Here is a 15,239-nt window from a genome sequence, read left to right as displayed (position 1 = left end):
GCAGATGTGAGCATGCAGGCTTGGAATCATTTCCACCATGGTGGTCTGTCTTTGACCTTTCCAAAGCCACCAGTGCAGGCTGTGTTCAATGATCTTTCTGGCTTATGGTCGTCGAGGTTCTGTATGGAGCCAACAGGGAAGAGAGCGGCCTTTTAGAAGGAATGCAATTTTCTCTAGGCTTTGCATGTAACAAGCTGATATCAAAGCAGGGTTTTACCCCATGTATATCCCTTAAGGATTACTGAGGCCAGATGTTGTCACAAGCCTTGAAGCAGTCAGAGGAGGTGGAAGTCCATGGTTGTCACAAAATCCTTTCGGAGACCCTGCTTTAATTATTATCTCAAAAGTATTATCAGGACTCTGAGATTTTGAAATATATCTTCTTTATTCCACTTGAAATAAATTCTCTGATTATTGGTCCTATTTATAACCACAGGAATATTTGAAACCGTACATTCCAATGGAAATCAAAGGAGTTTTAGACATTGAATGCATTGCTTCCTTCCATCCATAGTCACTGTGATATGTCTCCTCCTTGGACACTCAGGTGGTCACTCAGGCCAAGCAGATAGTGTCACACACAAGGGGAGCTCCAGCCCTGGTTCTCCTACTGGTGAAGTTAGAGAACAGGGCATGATATTGCTGTCCTCCAGTCTAACTGCAGAGTGTGTCTCTAGAGTTAAAGGAGTATGTTTTAAATTCTGAGCTACTGTAAATGTAATTCTTAGAGATATTGTATAAGTCAGATTACGTTATAATACAGAAATAGCATTTCACATTTCACTGAAGAGTAAAGTCTTGCAAAATGTGTTTGCTATAACAGAAGCTTCTGCGTGTCCATTCCCACGTTTCTCCTCACCAGGACCCAGGTTCCCTGCGGCTCTCTACCCCCTTGGCCCCACAGCAACGATCAACTTGCTCAGAGCTCACTGAGATGGGGAACAGGGTGGGTTCTGTGAATGTCGCCTTTGGGACCTCAATTTGCTGTACTGAGTATTTGTAGGAATACTTGGATCCTATTGGCTTGCCTCAAGTGTCCCAAGGAGCTGCTGCCTTTTTCTCTCAGCATGCTTGCAGGCTGCTTGCAGGCTGCTGACAGGAGACTGAACGTTGCCGTGAGTTCCAGTTCTGTTGGAATTGATAATGTTTCAGCTCAGAAACAGTCACTGGCAACTGACTGACACAGCTTAGCTGGGCACATGTTGTCACTCATGAGACGGAGTTTACCTTTTTCCCATTTAACTGATGAAGCCTCCAAAAGAGGGAGAGAAGTGTAGTCAACAATCCCAGTGTCTGGATGGGGCCCCGGGAGACAGGGAAATGTAAACTTGTTGAAATGCCTTTTAGTCTTATGTTAAAGCATCAAGAGAGCATTTCCTGGGCATTACGAGTTAGTTTTGTTTCTGAAATATCTTAAGTGGCTCGGAAGAGCACTTCAGTTTGAAATGACCTTTTTTTTTTTGGTTGGAATTTTTAGATAAAACCACAGTCTCTCTCACCTCAGCCTTCACACAATTCTGAAGAACAGGGTATTTCAAAGGAGAAGAGGATCAGAGCTGAAGGTGACAAGAGACCCATCTGGAATCAGTGGTGTCCATAGGGAACTGCTGTTTGTTGTTTGTTTGTTCTGATGTTGTCCTCACCGTGGCCCTGAAACACACTGTCTTTGAGAATTATCTCCAGGATGGTTGCTGGGGGCTCTTCTCACCCTGGCTCCTAGTACTATCTGGTCGTTTGTATCCTCTATGTGTTCTAAAATGTTTTTGAAATAGTATGTGATTAATCTCGAAGCTTTTCTTTTCCTGGACGGACAATAGTGTACAGTTCCAAAGCTCTGACACAGTAGGAATCTCCCAGCACTTTCCTCTAGGGCTTGTTTTCCTCTTTAATAGAGGCAAGGATTATTCCTGGCTTTTTTGACGAATTTCAGGTTTTTTATTTAGCACCGATTATACTCAGGGGAAGGTGAGGTATAAATACATTCTTTAAGCTCTGTACACTTTACAGGTTCTCATAAATTAAAAGAGAAACAAGGTCTGGTTTTAGGAATAAACTAATGAATTACTTGTAGTTAATATTAATAAGTTGATTCTCTCTGTGTATCTACATGTATATGGCCATATGTCCTTGTGCAACATGCCACTCTGAGTGAAGGACACATTATGTCCAGTGCAATCTTTTGAACTATCACCCAATGCCTATTATTGTTTAGATATTCTAAAAAATATTATGTCCATTGTATGAGCTCCGGTGGACTCAGAGATACATAAATGTGTACATTTAGCAGTTTTATAAACAAAAAGTACAAGGGAAACATCTCAGCTGCAACTTGTCTCTGAAGCTTCTTTTTTGTGTGTTTTTAAAGTATTTTATTTATCTTTAATTTTTATGTGTGTGTATATGTGTATTTTTGTTTATATGCACCACACGCATGCCGGAGACCATGGAAGCCAGAAGAGAGGACTGCATCCTCTGGAATATGGAGCAACCATGTGGGTGCTGGGAACTGGACCCCGGTCTTCTGCAAGAGCAGCCGGTGCTCTTCACCACTGAGCCATCTCTCCAGCCCCATTCCTGATAGTCTTATCTTTTGAGTCCAGTATGTCTGAATGATTCAACATCGCTGCAGTGTTTGTCCCCGATGCTGCTGTGAGGTTTGGCGGCATAGCTTTAAAAGGATCTGAAGCAGAGCAGAAGCCCATTAGTGCTCAAGCTACACTTGAGTGAGTCTTTAGAGCAGCACACTTCTGACAACTTCTGGGCTAAGGATGGAGAGAAACAGGCTGGCAGCCACTTGGATTGTTGGCCTTAGGAACTCTTCCGCGTGCTCTCGGGCTATCATCTAGAGCTTGGTACCCACTCTGCTCATTTGATACTGACATTTTTGATATTCACACATGGACATGCAGAGAAAATGATGATGGCTATCTATCTGACAAAAATTAATTTGCAAAAATCTTTCTCCCCCAAGTTTAGAAACACTAAAATTTGGAGGAGTGAGAAAAGGCTTCTTAGAATCAATGAAAGATGGTAGTGATAATTCTGAATCCTACTAAGTAAAAATAGAACTTACAGAATTTTCAGTGTGAGCTGAGAATCATCTCTGAATTGTGGAGTTTTGTAAGAGTCATAATTCAAAATTGTAAATCGCAGGCTCTAAGAGTTGAAGTGTCTTCACTTCCTAATGTAAAGCACCGTTCTCTTGCGATGCTCACAGATATTAACAATGCATTCAGAACATCTGGAGTGACTCAATTTGCATATTTAAATAAGGGATTAAAATTATTTTTTTCTTAATAAGTCAGCTGCTTGTTTTTACTCTTAAAAATCCTACTTAAAAGATATTCTTTTAATTAAAAACAGGAAGATCCAGGGAAAATGTCAGCTTTTGCTCCCTGGCACATCTCAAGTCATAGCTGCTTTCTCTTACAGTGTGAATTTTGTAGCCATAGCTTGTCATCTTTTTAGAAATATAAATAAAGCAAAAAAGCTAGTATGGCATTTCCTTTCAGGGTCTCATTAAACATTTTTAAAAAGCCTGTTCAAGGACTACTTCATTCTGTCTAATGTCTGACTTTGTTGTCAGTTGTCCACTAAGCAGCCAGCCTGCAGTTGAATGTCAGGGCCAGGACCTGTGACTGGTAGGACAGGAAGGCTAACAGCAAAGGTTGTAGTGCTCTGTAGAACATTGTAGCTTTCCAGGTAACCTAGCAACCTTGCCGTCAAGTTCCTTCTGGAAACACAATGTATCCTTTTCCACCCCAAACTGACCTTTGAACCGCAAGACTCCTTTTTTAGCACCCTGCCAGGTTCTTCAATATTAAGCTATACAAATCTTTATACATGTTTACTGTTTTTAGGAGTCCCATGTTTAACGTCTAGAAACTTGCTTCATCTGTCATTAAACTCTTGAAGTCACATAGAGTTTCCATTTGCTAGGATTCATATTTAAAGACTGCCCACTGTGGCTGGTGCCTCCTGCAGCGGGTTTAGCATGTTCAGAAGCAGGTGTCTGAGATTATTCATAGCTTAGATTTTATCTAGTGGTTCTAATACGACTTCTCAGTAATTCTTTTTGTGTGGATGAAAATTTCAGGAGCTAGGCCTGGAAGGTGTGCAGAGAGACACCCAGGACCAGCACACCCACTTCAGAAGTTAGGGATGTGCTTGTGCAGGCAGCCTTAGGGAAAGCGTTTGTGTTCTCTTATCTTCCACAGCGGGGGCCTTTTACTCCTTGTGGGAAGTGCTTCTCAACAGCTGCCTTTTGTTTTCCAGGGAGCTTGGAGCCATTCTGTTTTCAGAACCCCCTGAAACTCATTAGTTCAGAGTAACTTAGAGTAAGCCGAAGAAAAATGTTCTAAGACACTGAGCTGAGTTCAAACCTCTGCACTTTGCACACTGTGATTCCCACTCTTCTGTGACTCTCATTTCTAGCCTTCCCTTCATACCTTTCTCCTCTGTGCCCCTCCCTCTGTCACTTAGAAATGCTGCCACACCTGGACTATTGTAGAAAATGAAACTGTGTTTTGCCAAGGTAGATGTTTCTTTGGTTATTTGAGGGTTTTCTGTAGCAATTTGGCAAAATCCTCTACAGTGAAATGCATAGAAACAAGTAAGAAGAAATTTCTTGTATATTTTTATAGTGTACCAGTTTTATCCAGTTACCAAGCCATTTTCCCAGGATGGCATAGGTTGGACATCTGTCATTGATGTGCTTGGGACCAGAAGTAGTTCAGAATCTAGAAGTTTTGGGATTTTAGGGTATTTGCATAGATGTTATTTACTGACCATCTTTAGTCTTAAATCTGATATTGTCTAAAATTAAAAAGTCCCTGAATAACATGTTGGTGCTCCAAAAATTTCTAATTTCAGGTTTTGGTTGTCAGCTTAGGGATACTCGGCCTGCAGTTAAAGTACCCCATGACTGAAGTGACTTAGGTCTTTAATTCTGGTCGGAGGGACAACTTTGGGAACATTACTGCAGTACTTACATAACCCGGCACCTGGAAGTTAGGTGAAATGTGGCTGAATCTATCCATGTGTCAAAATTGAGAAATGTTACTGAGTCTTCTTTGCCAGAAATCCTTATAAATAGAACAAGTTACCTTTCCCATGGGACACTGGAAATTTCCACGCCTGAATGCAGGGAGTCAGAGAAGGTAGACTACATCCGCCATCCTTGGGGGAGTTTTGATTTTTAATCAGTATTATCTGGTCCTCTTGGCAGCAGCCTGGGAATGGGGAGATGATGTCATGGAGTCAGGCAGGAATGCTCGCTAGGAGGATGTTTGCAAGGTCTTGGGGTCAGCATGGACTCAGAAAAGTCCCTGGAAGTGGAACTTTGAATGTAGTGAAAAGGCCAACCTTCCATTGACATGGGAAGTCCAAACAGTTGAGATCCTAAAGGATTCCAAGCTTAGAGTGAGTGGAGAAGATTTGCCCCCTGGGGAGCAATAGAGCAGTGGAGGGCTGTGAGGGTGAAAGTAACTTACTGGTCCGCTGTTACTATTTCTTTAGGGCCCACCCGCTGCTCTGTGCCTCTTCTGGTTTTGTCTGCATGCCAGGGCAGTGAGAAGGTAGAGAGACTCCACAGCAGACCAGGGAAGGAAGTGAGTGGAGGTGAAATTTCTAGACAGGTGAGCTTGCTGTTCTCAGATTCTCAGCTAATACAAAAGATGACACTGGAACCCTGGTGGTGCTTTGATGCGGACGCCCTGCTGCCTCCTTCCCTGCTAGGATAGGTCAGCTCAGTCAGCCAGCAGCTCTCCCTGAGAAAGACCTCCAGGCCTGCAGGGCCACTGTCTTAAGGACATGGAATCTTCTGAAGGGCAGAGGTCACGGAAGCTTCAGCACATGTGCCAGAAAAGAGAGTCTCCTGAGCATCTTTTGGGGAGCCAGCTGTGCGTTTTGGGCTCTCCCTTGATTGACTTATCTCAGCAGCCCTTTACCCCATGCCGCCAGAATTACCAGAAAGAGCCTGTCGTCTCTTGCCATGAGAAAGAATACTTGTGACTGAGCAAGGCCACCCATGGACTCTGGGTTCTGTGCTACAGTTTGACGCATCCACAGACGCTTCTTCCACCAGATGCCAAAGAGAAAACAGCCCTTGACTAGAAAATGTGGACTGGAGGAGGGAAATGTGCTCTTTTGTAGACAGAAGGATGTATAATATGTTGAGGGCGGCCCTACAAGCGCTGCCTGCACACATACACACCGAGTCTATTCAGAAAGGATTCATTTGTGCAGGATTGAATTCTTCCTATTAATATTCCTTATCTGAGAGAAACAGAGGCATCTACTGGATATCACAAAATATAATATGAAAACTCATCTCCAGTGTCGTCTTTGGAGTATCCCCTCCTCGTTGTTGAAGCTACAATTCAGTCCTCCTTTATTTGCCAGCACATAGCAGCTGGGGAAGCTCGCCGTTCAGCACTGAAGTGTTATTGAAAGTAAATACACATCCGGGCTTCTAGCGCCAGCCACATTTTGATCTTATTTTGACTGTATTATTCAGTGATATTTAAAGTGCAAAGTCCTGAAGTAATTCAAACTACCTAACCTCACTATGGTCATAATGTTTAATTATGCTTTAAGCGTCAGATGCATAAATCATAAAGTATATTTTCTGAATTAAAATTTTAATGTCTTAATATTTTCAGCATTGGGCAAAACAGAATGCCAGTGATGATGTCCATGCTCACTCACTCCTCAAGCTTCCTTCACATCTGACTAGTTTATGGTAACTAAGGAAGAGGAACAGGGTAGCTGCGGATGCATTCAGTCCTCTGGTTTTCTTCTTTACTTGTTTATCCACCATTGATCTGTATTATTCTCCTGCACGTTTGCACACTTTGAAAAAGGATTGTGGCAACATTAAGAGAATTTCTCTTGCTAACTGCGTGTTATAAGTAACATTATCAATTTAGAGACTTAAGAATAATTTAAATTTTCTGTGAGATTTAATTATCGAAATGCCTACTTGTGAGAAGTTGTTTTAGTAAAAGAAAAAAAAGACTCAGCTGTAGTTAAGAAGGTAGCTCTCCTTTCTCCTCCCACCATGCCTTGCTCTGGGCTGCATGCCTATCTGCACACAGCCCATGGGGTGTCCCTCTGGCCCGGGCAGCTCCAGTACACACAGAAAGCCCTTGTTTGCTTTGTTTTGTCCTTCCCCCTGTACAGCCAGTTCATATATGTCACACAACAGCTTGCTTCTCTGCTTTTCAACATATCACAGGCATATTCACAGTCCTATGTGAACATATGCAGGTCCTTTCGAATGCATTTATATGTAAGTTCTCATCATGAATTCTGGTCATTTCAAGTTCTTTCACACGCAGCCTCTCCTGCTTCATCCCTCAGGTAAGGACATTTTCCTCTTCATACGCTCCCTTCTTTGCAGTAAGACAGCAAACTCTGTCTGCCATTTCTAAATGCGCTCTTGCTCTTGCCTGCAGAGGAACACATGAAATGCATACACATGCTAAGGTCCACATGATCTCTGCTGTGCCCAAAGGGACATGGAGAGCTGTGTCGCTTGTTGCATTCCGTATTTGAACTTGCTGTTACTCACGGTGTTTGGAAAATCATGGTAAAACCTTGTTCAAGGTGCCTAACCCAGCTGCCCAAAACTCTCACTCGGTTCTAGCAAAGCCCTCTTCCTCCCACCCTGAGCCTTGACTTCCCATGAAGCTCCCTTCTGTCCAGCTGAGAACCAAGTCCTTGTGTGCTCAGATGGGCATTTGTGGATTTTCAGAACTTCGCTGATCCCTTCTAGTTTGTTCTGCCTCATTTCAGGCCCAGATCCTGCAGCTACATTCTGTTCTGCCTGGGACCATGTCACATGAAGGTCAGCAGAACAACAAAAGCTTTAGAATAAATAATAAATCTTAATTCCATTTAAACCATTTGCTAAGGTTAGGGGCCACTGGGCATCTCCATGGAATTTACTTAACATTTCTGACACTTCTTATTCTTTTTGAGAATTTATTGTTTTTGTTATTGATAGTTGTCCTAGGGCCTTACTCCAGACTAAGGAAGGTGCACGGCTCTCTGTGTGGCTGGGCAGATTTTTATGAGCTGAAACAAGACCGCTGGCCTCGATTCTCTCCGTTTGCTGGGGCTTCTTTGTTGTTGCTGCTTTTAATTTAGTCTTTGACTATTTCTTACATGTATATAATCCATTCTGGCGACATTCATCTCCCTGCCCCCAGCTTTCTCACCCTCTTTACCTACCCTCCCTTCCCAACAAGTCCCTCTCCCACTATCATGTCTTTTTATTTTGTAATTCCCAAGTTTTAACAGCTATGAGAACGAGTGTGAGGCTATCCATTGGATCATGTCTTACTCTCCAGTGGCTCTCCGCCCTCCTTTAGCCTCTGTCAGCTTCCCGTAGTTCTCAGGAAGGAATTGGACCTTGTCCTGGATTCGTTCTGCTGCTGTGATAAAACGCTAAGCACAAGAAAGCCGGGGAGGGAAGGATTTACTTCACCTTTCAGGGTTACAGGTCACCTTGGGGAGAAGCCAAGGCAGGAACTCAAGGCAGGAACTGGAGCAGAAACTGGGGACTAGCTCTCAAGCTGACAGTCAACTTCCTTTCTTACATAGCTCATGCCCACTGCCTAGGTATGGTTCTGCCCATAGTGGGCTAAGTCTGTCTATACCAATTAGTAATCAAGTAAATGCCCCTCATATGTGCCCACAGGCTGACCTGTTGGAGGTCATCCTTTAATTGCGAATCTGTCTTCCCAGATATGTCAAGCTGACAATCAAGATTAGCCACCACAGACCCTATAAACCCCCTCTTCAGCCATGACTGAATGTTGGTGGGCCCACTCTTGTGCAAGCCTTGTGCAGGTGACCAGAGCCGCAGAGAGTTCATGAGTGCAATAGCCTCGCCCACAAGACAGAACCTTGAGGCCTTGCTCCTACAATGCTAGCCTTAGAGTGTGGTATCTCAAGTGCAATTAAAAAGTTAACTTAAAATTTATACTGATGCTCAAACTAAAACTATGGCGATCTGGTCTTTTACTCACATCCCTGGCTGACTCCCTCTAGGGTTGCTTCACTCTCAGACAGCCGTTGCCTTTCAGTCTTCAATGCTACACAGGTGGTTCCTGTGAATTTAGCTGTTCTTAGGTTGAACTAAGATGGCGGGTGGGGTATCGACAGTTCTGTTGCTCACCCACCGGCATAAGCTGGAGAGCATAGGAGTTGGAAAACCACATCAGCATTCTACTGTCCAACACTGCCAGGCCGTTCCTGGAGACTGGACTAGGATGGCATGATTGGTATTGAAAAGCTGACCCGGGCTGGAGTCCTGATTCTGGCAGGTTAGGCAAATGGAGCAAACATCCCCATGCAGCCCAAGTCTCAGGAGGCCTGATGATCTGGGGTTGTTCTTACAGTGGGGGTGGTGATCCTATAGGGCTCCCTCCCTCCCTCCCTCCCTCCCTCCCTCCCTCCCTCCCTCCCTCCCTCCCTCCCTCCAAATAAAAGCATCCTCCTCATCTATGCTGACTGAAATGGTGCTTCATCTATGCCCTTTTCTTATCAAAGCATGCCTCTCTGGCATAGTTGGATACTGACCCACAGAGAAATTCTTGAAAAAGTGGCGCATGATGAAGTTTCAGGCTATTTTTCATGTTTCACTATGAAATGAATTTGTTTTCGTGTTAGAACACTGTGCAACACCCTTAGTCAAATATTAAGTAAAAATCAATGTACCTTAATTAGGAAAAAATGAACCCCAAGAAGTATTATCCATTTTCCCGCCATTACAAATCATTATAAATATCCTGGTCAATTCCCTTTTAGTTTTTAGTGCTTTAAAAATGCAGTTATAAAATATCTATCTTGATTTATCTAATAAGAATATAAAGAAGATTATGGATGATATATACATAGGAAATAACATGTCCTACTATAGAAATTGTACAGAAATATAGTTGACATAAATTTACACTGTCTACCTTTGTCTTATGTAATAACTACTCTATGAAAATAATAGAAAAGCTGAAACATTCAGAAGAAATGCTCCACTGCGTAGCTAAGTTTTCCTATAAGGCGTAAATCTCGAGCACACACTGTGTGCTGTTGAAGTCAAATCCCAGGACACTGGTTAACGTTCATGTGGGCAAGATGGTTAAGCTCTCTCTACTCAAGGGTTTGTTAATATTTAAAATGAGCTTGTGATGGGAAAGGAGCTATGCTCTTCAGATTGAAAAGTCAGCCTCTGCCATGTTAATGTGGTTCTTTGGAAGGGAAGAGGAGCAGAATACTTACCAAACACAATTCTTCCAAGTTACAGGCAATCTTTTCCATCTGAATATATGTAAGGCCCCACCTGAAGCTCATTTTCAGAAAGTATAGAAATTGGGCTCAGAAACACTCGGCTGGGCGCATGAGACACTGTGGCCAGTGGCTGGCAAGAGAAAGGAGGAGGGGACCCTCTTGAGAGGGAAGGCTACTGAAGAACTCGGTTTACTATGGTATCTCTAGGACAGTCTGTCCAGTTAAATGCCCCGGAGCCTGTAATACCATTACAGCACCTGAGTGAACACTCAGAACACTTACAAAGAGCCATGGTGTTGTCCGAGGTGTGAAACACTAGGATTTTCATTTTCGGTCAGTGGGAACTGTGTGTTTTTAAACTATGTCGTTGCTGGGAGGACCCCATATTTATAACAAGGGCTGGCAAATGCTTTCCGCGAAGGCCAGGTGACAAATGTTTAGGCTTTGTTCACCATCTGAAGGTCTTTATTACAAATGAGCCCTAGACAAATGAGCATGATTGAGTTCCAAAAAAAACCCTTCATTATAGACATGGGAATTGAATTCCATGTAATTTGCAGGCCACAGATTATTTGCTGCTTGATTAAAAAAAATCTATTTAAAGTTATAAAATAAAAAAAAAAAGCCTAGATGCACATCTGTACAAAACCAAATAATGGGACCCAGTTAGGCTCTTGAAGTACACGCGGTCCTGCCCTGCCCCACCGCCAGCTTGGATCAGGGCTTGCCATCCATTAACGTGTTGTGTTGTGGATGTTTCTGTTCCTGCTGTTGGCACCATCTGAGCCTTTCTACTATTGTAAACAAAGCCTGGAAGGATGTCTTGGCAGAGATAGCAGCTAGAGCATGATGGGATCCTGGGTCCCTCGTGGCATGTTTTGTTTCTCATGCCAGTGTCTTTGCTTTACCAGAAGCTGCCCAGACAGATGGATGGAGATGCTGGACTCCAAGAAAAGGGGCTGGTGATGGATAAGTGACCTGCAGGGATGGCTGCACAATGGTTGTGTCCTGTGCTGGATAGCTTAGCCTGTGCCCTTCCTGGAAATGAGGTGGAGGACTTCCTAAGCAGGAATAATGACGGCTCCTACTCTACCCCTTGTTTTGGGGTGATAAACGGTGGTTAAATGTTGCGGGAGTCCTCCCACTCCTCCAACCTATCGCTGCTGAGATACCAGCCCCTTGGGGCGTGGTCTCTCTCCCTTTAAAAAAGCAGCCACTTCCCTCTCCTCTCTCTCTTCACTTCCTGCTCCGCCGGCGACTAGACTCCTGGTCGCGTAGAGGGCTGTTGCCTGGGACATTGATCTGTAAGTTTTTCCCCTTTAAATAAATATCACCCTATTAATCATAATCCCAAATTGGGGTGGCATTGTTTGTGACTTACGCCTTCAGTTAAAGGCACCAGTGTTTTGCACGAGGCACCCTAAGACCAATTCTTAACACAAAGGAGATTTATTTGTTCCCAGTGTGACAGAGGGTAGAGAATAAGATACAAAGACAGGAGATAGAGGATGAGGGATAAGGGGAGGGAGCAGGGATATTTGTGCTGCAGGGACAAAGGACTTTCTGGATAGAAAGAAGACAGACATGGCCCATAGGCAAATGGCAGTTTATAAAGGTAGAAAGAGAGACCCCATATTAGGAGAAGGTATTTAAATTTAATTTGGTTGCTGGACTGCAATACTTTGATAGCTGGATCTTGGTGATCAGCCTCAGGAGGAGCAACTGGCCAAATAACGGAGTAGATCTTGGTGGCTAGCTTTAGGAATGCAATCTAAAGGTTTTTAGCAAGGAAGACGGAATGGGGGAAGGGGGAGGCCTGCCAGAGCCATATTTGCCATGCTCCGACTGGCTAGAGTTCCGTCAATGGTTGGAAAGGGGAATGGAACAGTAATGAGCAGGGAGGTAAGAGCAGATGAGAGAGAGGGATGCTACTGGATGCAGGGTGACCCTCGGGTTGTCCAGAGCCCCATATATGTTTGACTGAGTAGAAAAAATGTGGGTATCTCTATAAACCCTGACCACACAATTCTCGTATTCATAAAGGCTTAAGAAAACTTTAGCTAGCTTCATTTTAAAGAAAATTTATTCCCAAGGCATTTTAATTGAGTTTTATGGTAATTCTGTGTATTGCCTATTGAATCATCATACCAAATAAACTATGCTTCTGTTGATCCTTTTATTCAGTGAGTCTCTACTCTGTATCTTCAGGATAATGAAGCAAGTCAACCCAGATTTCCATGAATTGTGTCCACGATAGGGCAAAGGTTTTCCTGGTGCTGTAGAGCTAATTTGAAGCAGTGCTTTTCACCTGGTTTCCTTTAAGTGTGTATTTTAATATTTATTTATTTGTGTGTAGTATATTTGCATGCGTGTACACACATACTTAAGTCAGAGCACAACCAAGGGGATTAGTTCTCAGTCTACCATGTGGGTCCCAGGGATGGAACTCGGGTCATCTGTCTTGGTGGCAAGCACCTTTACCCACTGAACTCTGTCAACGGCCCCAAATATGGATTTGTATTAAATGAAAGGTTCTGTCTCAAAGATTTTATTTCATTTTATCATGTGTGTACGCATGGGGTGGGTTTGCACATGTGAGTGCTGGAGCCTAGGTTGTCTAACAGAAGGTATGGGATCCCTAGAGTTACACGTGGCTGAGAACTGCCTGACGTGGGTGCTGGGATCCGAACTCAAGTTGTTTGCAAGAGCCTTATGTGTTCTTAACCTATGAGCCTCCTTCCAAGCCTCATGATGAAGGGTCTTTCATGTGTGCTCACAAGATGTAAATTATGTGTGTGCATGCCAGTGCCTTCTTGAACTTAATGCCTACCTTTTTAGTCTTAACTCTTATGGATATGGGTAAATATAGACTTTCTTAGGCTGTGGGACATTCCCAGAGAGTAAATTCCCTTAGTGGCAGTGGTAATTGGAGACAGTCCACAGTTTAGCTGCACTAGATTCATTGTCCAGCAGTTTAGTTTGAAATTATCAAGGAGACAGAGAGCTGGGTCTGAGGGCCAGGATGTAGCTGGGGGTGAACAGACTTGGAGAGGTCTGCAAAGGTACTAGGGGGTTTAGGGGCCTGGATGAAACTTCAGCCAAGGAAAAGGTTGATAGGCTTCTGTGAGGTGAAAGTCTAGGGCCTGGATCTTCAGCAGCATCCTGGGTGTTTCTTTCCTGAGAACCCTTTGTGAATTATTCAAAGAATCAATTTTTAACGATGAGGAATTGGGTTCTCATCAATTATTCTTAAGCCAGATTTCCCTTGTTCTGGAGAGGTACGCTTAAATTTCCAAAGATCATGTTTTATTTCTCTGGTTAAGTCCTTTCTTGCTTCCTACTCTCTGAAGCTCTTTGGAACCTAAGTTAGAGGGGAAAACCAAGACTATAAAATTGTCAAGGTGGTGACAGTTATTAACTGTGACTTTGTGGAAGTCTCAAGTCCTGACCCTTATCTGAAAGATCAGGATAGCATCCCCCTTTTCTAACCCTCAAGTCTCAATGGGGACTTGGAGGATTATCTGAAATCCTGAATTCAGAGCCTGGCATGCTGCCTATCACTCCCAGTGCCCGAACAGGTCAGTTATCTTTCTGCTGCTCATCATGTTTGCTATAGTCCCCTCCATGATTAGACAGACCACCTCCTCTTTATTATCCGCATGAGATTTTGTTTGTTTAGCCCACTCTGGCCTGAGAGTCCTTGTGCAGTTCAGTCTTTACGCAAACTTGCGGTAACATCCACTTGCTTTCCACCTTCCCAATGCTGCCATTGTCATGAGCTGCCACCAGAAAAACTATAGGTTCTTATTGAATCTAATAGAGAGAGAGAGAGGGAGGGAGGGAGGGAGGGAGGGAGGGAGGGAGGGAGGGAGGGAGGGAGGGAGAGAGAATTACTAGAATGGGAAATTCTTCAGTGATACTTGTTGAAGACACTGATCTATGTGGGAAACTGTGAGGGCAAATATTTCCAAGAGCCTCATTATACAAACGAGGGAAAACAACAGGTGAGACATTGTGAGCTGTGTTAACTCGGAATGTGTGTTCTGCCAAGAGCAGCCATTGCAGAAAAGGTCCAGTCTCTCCCAGTACCTGGTACAGGACATGAAGGGTTCCAACTGCATCATCAAGAACAGCAGTCCCTACCTCCCTTCCTTTTGTTATGGTGGCTTTGGAAAAGTGCTGATTATAAAAGAATTCAGCTGTTTTGCAATTTACATTTCAGTTGTGAATTAAGAAGTACTTTTCAAAATACATGTTGCTGAATTTCATTTCAGTACACCTGCACAAATGGAAGCTTTTAAAAATGCATAGAAGTTTATTTGGAAAACATACAGTGAAATTTAACATAATGCTTTTGAGTTGTGTGGTTGAGAACTTTTGTTCTTTTTGGTTCTTACTCATTTCCCCGTTTTTTTTAAGAATCCTGAGTTGTCTTGATAAAGAGAAAGTTCTTTTAATTTTTGTTCTGACCTTTTGAATTTATTTTTAATAACATTCTTATTTATTCTTAGACAGTTTTATAGAACACATATTGATTGCATAATTTAACCATAACTCTTTCCAAGTCCTCGTGGTTCTCCTACCTCATCTGCATCCCAACTTCATGTCCTCCCTTTTCTGTTGTTAATAACCCAAGTCCAATTAGTAATGTCCAGTGGGTATGGATAACCTGCCAGCTGCTATATCCCCAAAGGAGAGTGAGTCTCCCTTCCTCAGCAGCCATCCGTCAGTTGCTCCTTTGCTCAGGGAAGAGTCTTCCCATTGATGCTGGGTTCTGGCTGGCATGATTGTGTGTAGGTATCCCCAAGTGCTGTGGTACACTTCAACAGCCATGGCATGTTAGAGCCAGGATTTCACAGCTCCCCTCTCCATCTCAGCTCCGACTTCCCTTTCTCCCACTCTTATGTGATGTTCTTTGAGCCTTGGCTGAGCCAGGGTAGAGAGAG

At 43.4% G+C, this 15,239-nt stretch overlaps 1 protein-coding gene across 8 annotated transcripts in view; it reads left to right on the top strand.

Moving 5' to 3' along the window:
• Positions 1-15,239, top strand: part of Elmo1 (engulfment and cell motility 1) — a 532,076-nt gene that overhangs the window by 244,576 nt on the left and 272,261 nt on the right. The window lies entirely within an intron of this gene.

This window comes from Microtus pennsylvanicus, chromosome 4, assembly GCF_037038515.1.
Source record: "Microtus pennsylvanicus isolate mMicPen1 chromosome 4, mMicPen1.hap1, whole genome shotgun sequence".
Taxonomy (NCBI): domain Eukaryota; kingdom Metazoa; phylum Chordata; class Mammalia; order Rodentia; family Cricetidae; genus Microtus; species Microtus pennsylvanicus.
The sequence above is the reverse complement of the archived record's forward strand: the minus strand, read 5'-3'. Positions and strand labels throughout refer to the sequence as shown.